Raw genomic sequence first — 9,662 nt, 5'->3', positions numbered from 1 at the left:
ATATTTATGACTCTACATCTTGGTTATGTGTAAACAGGAAAATCTTCATTTGAGTCATAATTAGTTTCTAGATAATTAACTCATGAACTTGTGGCTTAAAATTTTCTTTGTTAAAATAGCCTTAGGGGGCTGGGTTTGTGGCTCACCTAGCATGTTTGAAGCCCTGGGTTCGATCCTCAGTGCCACAAAAAGATAAATAAATAAATGAATTGTGTCCATCTACAACTAAAAATATATATATTTTAAAAAATAGCCTAGATTATTCTAAAGTTGAGCTCACAGAAAAGAGAGAAGAGTACACTTGGCTGGAAAATATTACTATTTGATATACTTCCTAAACCAGTTTAACTTGATTTTAACTGTGTATTTGAACCAGTTTGACTTGATTTTTTACTGCATTTTTGATGGGCCAAAAGTGGGAAGAGCCTTTAAAGGACTGCTTCTTAATTTGCTGAGTTAGGGAAGTTCTTTGATTTGTGATTTAGTTCCTTAAATAGCTTGTGTTAATCTGGCTCTTTCGACTTTCTCCAGGAGCATTCTGTCACTGCTCAATAATTATTTGGAGTTGCATTTTGGCTCTAGCTGCTGAAAAAGAAATCACTAAGAAGCAGCCAATTGGGCCAAATGTATGCTATGAGGTGAGATTGAAATAGGAAAAATCAGACCCACAGAAAATGCACAAAGTGATTATGAAGTTTGCTTCTAAATTAAATATAAATCTGTGGCAAACTGCATCTTTTTCAGAGTCAGCTCAGGGTCAACTGGCAGCCTAATAGGTCCTTGCAGTATGGTAAATGTGCTGAAGACCTTGGGTTTCACTGTTTTCCCCTTTGATTCAAGTCATCTGAGAATGTTTTTCTTGATCAGCATGACAACAGGACAAAAGGTTCAATAGTCAACACCAGCCATGACTGTGGTCTCTGTTTATCTTTTTTTGTTTTTTAAGGCCTTTATTAGAAAGCTGATTTCATGTGATCTGTGCTGGAATAAATCTATATCTGAGGATGCTAAAAGCCTTACTGCCAAGCCAGTTTTGAATACAGTCTAAACCGAGAAAGAAGCCTTCATTGGGACAATGGCCAAGAAGCTTGTCAGTTGTAAATGTAGCTTAAAAGGTCATGGCTCACTTGCAAGAATGCTGGCAGCCTCAACATTTGCTGCAAATTCTTCTCATTAGTCAATTGTTTTTAAATTTCTTTTCCACTGGGAAACCCAATAATGTCTCATGCCTGAGTCTACCATTCTCAGCTGATATGTTTTCTTGTGAGATGTTAGGAATGAGGTCCTGTAGCACCCTGTGAGTCAGAGGTCAGGAGGCAAGGATTCCTTCCAAGTTCTTTGCATACAGCCACCCTCCTGGTAACTTAATCCACGCTTTCCAGTAGTGTATACAGTCAGCACACCTTGAAAAACACCTGAGACTTAGACCCCAATTTTTCAGAATCAGGAAGGATCTCAGCCTGTTTACATAGGGGAACTAGCTATCTGCCTCCCTGGCTTACTTAGTCCTGAGAAATTACCTGAGACCCAGAACTTTCAGTGCTAAAACTAGGCATCCTAGGCAAAACGAAATAGTTGGTCACATGGTACCCAAGTATTCTTTTTTTCCCCTTCCCATTACTGAGGATTGAACCCAAGGACACTTTACCATTAAGCTATGTTCCCAGTCCTTTTTATTTTTTATTTGAGACAGAGTCTCCCTAAATTGCTGAGGCTGACCTTAAACTAGTGATCCTTTTGACACAGCCCACCAAGTTGCTGGGATTACAGGCTCCTGGCTTGTACCCAGCTTTTTGGCAGAGAAGTACCTAAGGCCCAGGAGGATCACTTGCCCAAACTAGCACAATTTGTCAGTGGAAGATCTAGGATTAGAATCGAGATCTATTGCGTATTGGGTTTAATTCTCTCACAGTGAGTTTACACAGAACTTTAATTTGCACAGAATAGGTGCTTGCAGTTCTGTTGTGGTTGCTCTGTGAGTTCAAGGATATGTTTTTCACTGATGTGATCATTCCTAATTAGGAATGGATCTCAGAGTCACCATGAATCAGTGGTGAAATCAGGTCTCTACTTCCAGACTCTGAATGGAACAGTGTGAAGAAAGGGGCAGAAAGCTTAGTGAGTAATAACAGAAGTGGTTGAGTAAACAGAAGGATTATGAAAGATGAAGAGACCAATGTGTGCAGGTTGACTGAACAACATTGTAACAGGAATGTGGTATGGGGTATAAACACCAAAGAGAAGGAAGTATTACTTTACTGTCCTCAGGAAAAACATGGTAGAAAGGAGGGCATTCTAGTTCCTCTGACAAGGAAGGAAAGGTAATCCTGGAGATACAGCTCTCCATGTGGTAATGACCCTTTAGTGAAAAATGATATCATCTGACATTCATAGTCATAAGTTTTTCATGGTCTTCAAAAGAACCGAGCTCCACGTGGTACTCTTTATCTTTCTAGATCTGAGATTTGCTCTTTTTGCCTTGCCAGTATTCTCTCCTAGATAGTGAATTCATCATAAAGTTGCACAAATTGCTAGGAAACATTAGTGTGTTATGCATAGATCCTTATAATCACTTAGATTGACACTCTTGTGTTCTCTTCCATGTTGCAAGCAATCTTCTCACGGATAGGATGATACACATGAGGGAACAGGCAGGCATAGGGATACGTGACTTACTGAAGATCAAAACTGGAGAAATGGCTATTGGGAACAAGGGTCCAGCAACAATCTTATTTACTGTGGCAAGCTTTGACAACTCCTTTTGTAGGGTAGTGCTTTGGCATTTAATGTCTTCTATTTGAGATGGAGCCTAAGGAAATGGCACTTGGAAAGGCAGCCATAAACAAAATATAAGTGACTAAGGTGTTTTGACACTCATTAAGATGGGTGTCACTCTCCAGATGGAAGCCAGGTACCTCCTCTTCTATCTACCACACCTTTTCCTTCTAGTGACCAGAGATAGGTTACCAGATCTTCTGACTAAGCTCCAGAAATGCTGGGGAGCAGAGGCTGAGTTGACCTACTTTTCAAATACCTGTCACAGTGTTACTGAAGGCAGTGGTCACACAGCCTCATAGCTGTTCTGCTTTGGGCTGAAGGCTAGACTGGGAGCTGACTTGAGAATGGTTCTTAAAGAATGGACTCATGGCCACCCATTGGAAGCAAGGGGGATGGGAAACAAAGGTTGGGAAAAAATGCAAATTGTTGGAGCTTATGTCAGTTGTGCTGAGTCAGAACATTTTTGTTTTTTTTTGGTGGAGGGTGAGGGAATTGAACTCAAGGGCACTCAACCACTGAGCCACATCCTCAGCCCTATTTTGTATTTTATTTAGATACAGGGTCTCACTGCGTTGCTTGGTGCTGAGGCTGGCTATGAACTCGCAATCCCCTGCCTCATCCACCCCAGCCACTGGAATTACAGGCATACTCCATTGTGCCCTGATTAAAGTACAGATTTATTGATGTGGAGGTGAAAGAAGCACTCTGTAAGGTAGAGTAGAGTAGGCCGAGTGAGATAAGCTCAAGGCCCAAGGTCTGGAATTTCTTGTCTTACATGCTGAGCTGTGGTGTTCTCTTCCCCCTACAGACCTGACTAAAGACCTTATCCCATTTGCTCCCATTAGTTATTTTAAAATACTGAAACTGTGGCAGGAGTTATCATGAGCAGTAAGTCCTCAGTGGTGGGAGTTGTCATAGTAATGGGACTTATTATAAACAGGGACATGATGGCTCATCTCCCTGTCTTGTCCTCAGACAGCATTTTTCTGGTACTCTGCCTCAGCTATGTTGATCTCCCTGAACTCCTACCTAATACTATTTCAAATAAGATCACATTCTGAGGTCCTGGGAGTTAGGACTTCAACCTGTTCTTTTTGGGAGATATAATTCAAACCAAAACAAATTTACATGCCATAAATTAATCCTTAAAGTATACCATTCAAAATAAAATATGTACCATTCACCTTTCCTGCATCTATGGCAAGGATGAAGACAATTTTCAGCAAGTAGACTGTCAACATTCCAGATTTGACATCACTCTGAAAGGACAATTATTGTGAAGGGCTCCAGAGGGACTTAAGGGACTTGAGTCATATTATTGTGGAACTTAGTTTTCTTGACAAGAAAAAGGGAATTGGCTATCATTCACACTGTTTGTAGTCACAGCACATGGTCAAGGGTGTCTTACAAGGTCTGTGTGTGCTCACTTCCCCATCAAAGTTGTTATTCAGGAGACTGGGCCTCTTGTTGACTTTGAAATTCCATGAGTGACAAATACATCTTCAAGAATTGGATAAGGCTAGGTGTTGCTCATTCAGGATCTCAAGTTCAGTAAGGTGAGTTACTCCATGAAAGAAATGACATAGAACATGTTTTGAATTCAGCTGCTTTGATTCAGCAAGCCATAACAGTTAATAAAAGAATATCAGAAAACTTTGGGATAGTATCTATTTGTCTCCGAAAAGATTGATAAATAGGATCTAAGTCACTTTGGAGCTGTAGCTCAGTGGTAGAGCACTTGTCCTAGCATGTATGAAGCCCTGGGTTTGATGCCCAGCATTAAAAAAAAACAAGTAAAAAGCAAACAAACAAACAAACAAAAAACACCCTAATTGTCCAGCTATACAAACAATATCCTGGATTATAAAACCAACTTGTGATACTTTTATGATTCCATAAAAGACCTCTGTTAAAAAAAAAAAAAACACTTAAGGTGTACTACTCACTAGCTTTGTTATATTCACAAAATTGTGCAATCAGCACCATTTAATCCAGTATATTTTCTTTATTCCAAAAGGAAGTCTTATATTTATTAGCAGTTACATTCTTTTTCTTGGTGCTGGGGCTGAAACAAAGGGCCTCATGTATGTGCTACCCCTAAGCTACATGCCAAGCCCTTTCTAAAATTTTCTGAGACAGGGTCTCCCTAAATTGCTGAGGCTGGCCTCAGATTTATAATCCTCTTACCTCAGCTTCCAGAGTCACTGAAATTACAGGTGCATACCACCACACCCAGCACATTTTATTTACATATTCATAAGTTGATGGATGTTAGGATTGTTTCTACATCTTGGCTATTATGAATAATGCTACTATAAATACCCATACTTAAGTTTTTGTGTGAATGCTTTTAGTTCTTTCAAACCTAGGAGTAGAATTGCTGAATCATATAATAATTATGTTTAACTTTTAACTTTTGAGAAACTGTTTTCCAAAGCAACTGCACAATTAAATTTTTACCAGCAATATACAAAGGTTCTGATTTCTCCACATCCTACCCAACATTTGTGGTTGTCTTTTTTCTTTTTCTTTGTTTTGGCCTGGTACTGGGGTTCAAACCCAGGGGTAATTGCCTTTTCTTTTTCTTTTTTGAAAACTTTATTATTAGCTAGGCATGGTGGTGCAGGTCTATAATCCCAGCTGTTCAGGAGGCTGAGGTGGAAGGATTGGAAATTCAAAGCCAGCCTCAGCAATTTAGCAAGACCCTAGGCAACTTAGTGAGAACCTGTCTCGAAATAAAATAAATAAATAAATAGAAGGGCTGGGCATGTGACTCAGTGGTTAAGTGCCTCTGGGTTCAATTCCTGGTACCAAAAATATAATAATAATAATAGGCCAGGGTTGTGGCTCGATGGTAGAGTGCTTGCCAAGCACCATCCCCAGCACCACATAAAAATAAACAAATAAAATAATAATAATAGTAATAATTCATAAACATTATCACCATGTGTGTAAATTTACACCTTCAAGATAACATAATTAGAAGCACATAGTGAATGATCACCGAATTGTGCCATGTCCATCTCATGCAGATTCCTCTCTGATCAGCTATTCTTTTGCTACTTCCTTTCTGTGCTGTGGAGGGGTTGGGGGATGCTGCCTACTTCCTCTACAATTTATTGACATTTTTTTTTCTTTTGGTCATATCCAAAGTCATAGAGGTTTACATCTGTTTTCCTCTCTGAGCTTTATAATTTAAGTTTACATTTAGGTATTTAATCTATTTTAGCTTTTGTACATGGTGTGAAATAAGGGTTCAACTTTTGACTATCCAGTTATCTTGGCTTATAACTGAATTCTTGAACAGCTCAGTTGAAATATGCTTGAGTAATGAGCATAAATGATACAAGTGAATAAGAAATATTGGTGTATTCATTGCAATGCTGAGCTTGGATTTTAGAGCATTCTAGTTTTTGGATGCTGGTCCCCCAAAGATATATCCAAGTCCTAGGACCTGTGAATGTGATTTTATTTTGAGAAAAGTCCATTGCGGATGTAACTAATCCCAGGGGTGTTTAACCAATGTTCCACATCCCCAGCCCTTTTTGTTTTATATTTTGAGACAGGTCCTAAGTTGCCTAGGGTCTTGTTACATTGCTGAGGCTGGCCTTGACTTATGATCTTCCTGCCTCAGTCTCCAGAGTTGCTTGGATTATAGGCATACCCACCCACCCCTGGTTTTACAAAAAAGTTTTTTCACAATGTTGAGAAATCAGAGTGGTGACATTGTGATTGGAAAGAGGCTTCTGGAATGAAAACCTTAGCAAACATCAGTAACAATACAGCTGACTGGAGACTAGGAAGTGCATGTTTCACCACTTCTCATTGGGTGTGGACTCACAATGAGTCTGTTGACCACTGAAAGAAAAGCGATTCTATAATTTAGAAAACCTATTTTTTAAGTAGCTTTTGTGTTTAAACAAAGGCCTAGATGATGTGTGTCTAGCTAATACTTGACACCACTAGGGCAGAAAGGATGTGGGAAGGGCAGTTGCCCTGGCAATTCAGGGAGTGGTAAGCACTCCAGCGCTCCAAGATCCGATTATAAAAGCAGGCCCAAACTTCCTTAACCAAGATCAGAACCAAGTATCCACACAGAAATATTGGGGTTCATAGGTCTCATTGTTTACCTGAGAGCCTCAGTTTTGGCTGTACACATTTTCCTCTCAGACACTGGTACTTCCTCCAACAATTGCATTAACAAAACTGTTCCTGCAGGGTCCCTGGCATACTTAAAACTACTTTTAAAAATTTCTTGTTTTGTTCTTTTGGGAATATTTTATAAAGTAGTCTGATATTTCTGGCAAGTATATATGTGTTTATATGTCTGTCTATATAAAATTTCTGCTTATAAAGATATTTTTGCCTGTAGATAGTTTTTCAGAAAAAAGATTTAAAATTTTGATCTTGTTAAGCAAAACAACTGTCAATATCTCCCCCGCCCACCCCCCTGCCCCTCAACCTTTGTACTAGGGATTGAACCTAGGGATGCTCTATCACTCTGTCACATCACTAGCCTTTTTTTTTTTTTGTACTGGGGGTTGAACTCAGGGGCACTTGACCGCTGAGCCCCATCCCCAGGCCTATTTTGTATTTTATTCAGAGACAGGGTCTCATTGAGTTGCTTGAGTACTTTGCTGTTGCTGAGGCTGGCTTTGAACTCGTGATCCTCCTGCCTCAGCCTCCTGAATTGCTGAGATTACAAGTGTGCTCCATGGCGCCCAGCTTCCTAGCTTGTTTTTTTTGTTGTTGTTGTAGATGGACACAGTTATCTTTATTTTTTTAATGTGGTGCTGAGGATTGAACCCAATGCCTCACACGTGCAAGCCAGGTGCTCTACTACTGAGCTATAGCCCCAGCCCCCCAGCTTGTTTTTGAGACAGGGTCTCAATAAATTGCTGAGGCTGGCCTTGTATTTGCAATCCTCCTGCCTCAGCCTCTCCAGTAGCCAGGATTATGGGTATGTACTACCATACTTTGTTCAATATTGTTGTTGTTTTGATACTAGGAATTGAATCCAGGGGCACTTAACCCACTGAGCCACATCCCCAGCCTTTTTAAAATTTTGAGATAGGGTCTTGCTAAGTTGTTGCTTAGGGCCTTGGTAAATTGCTGAGGTCAACCTTGCAATCCTCCTACTTCAGCCTCCTAAACCACTGGGATTATAGATGTGTGCCATTGTGCCCATCTCAATATTGGTTTTTGACTGGTAGCAATGATCTTTATTTTCTAAAAAATATAAGATTCTTGGGGCTGGGGTTATAGCACAGTGGTAGAGCACTAGACTAGCATGTGTGAGGTACTGAGTTAAATTCTCATATAAATAAATTTGCATATAAATAAAGATCCATCAACAACTAAAGTAGTTTTTAAAAATATAGGATTCTTAAAATAGAATCCTTTTTAATTTTTTAAAAAATATTTATTTTTTAGTTGTAGTTTTACACAATACCTTTATTTATTTTTATGTGGTGCTGAAGATTAAACCCAGGGCCACAAACATGCTAGGCGAGTGCTCTACCGCTGAGCCAGAACCCCAACCCCCAAATAAGCTTTTTTATTTTTTTTAGTTGTTGATGGAGCTTTATTTTATTTATTTGTATGTGGTGCTGAGACTTGAACCCAGTGCCTCACACATGCTAGGCAAGTGCTCTACCACTGAGCTATAACCCCAGCCCCTAAGTTTATTTTTAAAACAATACACTGCCTACTTGAAGAGCAATCTAAGAATATAAATTAAGAATGACTATCAATAAAAATTTTCCGTAAGTAACCTTGGGGAATCATTTTATAATTCCTCAATGAAATGGCACAGGAGTACTAAACAAGAAAAATGCAATAAAAAGAAGCTAATGTCTTTGAATTTGCACAATATGGGACTGTTTGTGGTCTGTGCTGGATATAGTTCAGCTCTATTAATCTCAACACAAAATTTCCCATTTCCTCAAAGATAGAAAGTCCAGACATTAGCTAAATAGATTGGTAAAAAGTTGAGAAATCAACATGGGCACAATTCACTAACTAGCTGACAACTGCCATTAAGCCAGCAGTTGGGTAACTTTATTTCTAGTGCACGTGGAGATAAATTTCTCTTGATAAATTGAGGTCCTGTCCTGTAAGGGTAGCAAGCTTATTTGTAAAAGGGAAAGTACATTCAATTGATGGAGAAGATGACTATATGTAATTATCCTGATTTTACAGTTATGAATACTAATGAGCTCTAGGGAAAATACATGTAAGATTTGAAACTTCAGGACTGTGGCCCGTGCAAGGTAATGAATCTTTAAACTGTCAGACATGATTCAACAGTTTAACTTCATATTTTTGTGGCATCTACAGTTAATTCACACAGTGTCAGTTTTATATCATCAGTTGATTAGTTTGAAGGTTAAATTAAAGGATAAAGGGAATTCTTCCCTTCAAAATTATTACAAAAATTCCTGGGTTATTATGCATCTATTCCATCAAGTGTTATTTTCTCAGCCTGTATCATGGAACTCTTTCCATGAAGTTCATCTTGGAAGCCCCAGTTTTCTTCTGTTGAGCTCTGTAACCCATTTAGAGTGCTTATATGTATATTATTTTTAAGTGTATTAATGTTTCCTTTGAGTTGATGGTGGTTTACTTTATAGAAGTAAAATTTAACTACAATACTCTATTAACAAATCTGTTACAATTGCAAAGAATACCCCAAAGGGCTCTTCTGAGAAAAAAGGCCAAATTATAAAGGGATCTTATTTACTTTGTAGTGTAACAATGGTCCACTTTATGCTTTGAATATAATTCTTGGTGCTCTGCCACTGCAACTTACTTTTAAAATGGATGTTTCTTTCTCTTCCTTTCTCCCTGTACCTCCCTAATCTCTCTTTCTCCCTAATCTCAGA

The sequence above is a fragment of the Ictidomys tridecemlineatus genome, chromosome 5 (genome assembly GCF_052094955.1).
Source record: "Ictidomys tridecemlineatus isolate mIctTri1 chromosome 5, mIctTri1.hap1, whole genome shotgun sequence".
Taxonomy (NCBI): domain Eukaryota; kingdom Metazoa; phylum Chordata; class Mammalia; order Rodentia; family Sciuridae; genus Ictidomys; species Ictidomys tridecemlineatus.
The sequence above is the reverse complement of the archived record's forward strand: the minus strand, read 5'-3'. Positions refer to the sequence as shown.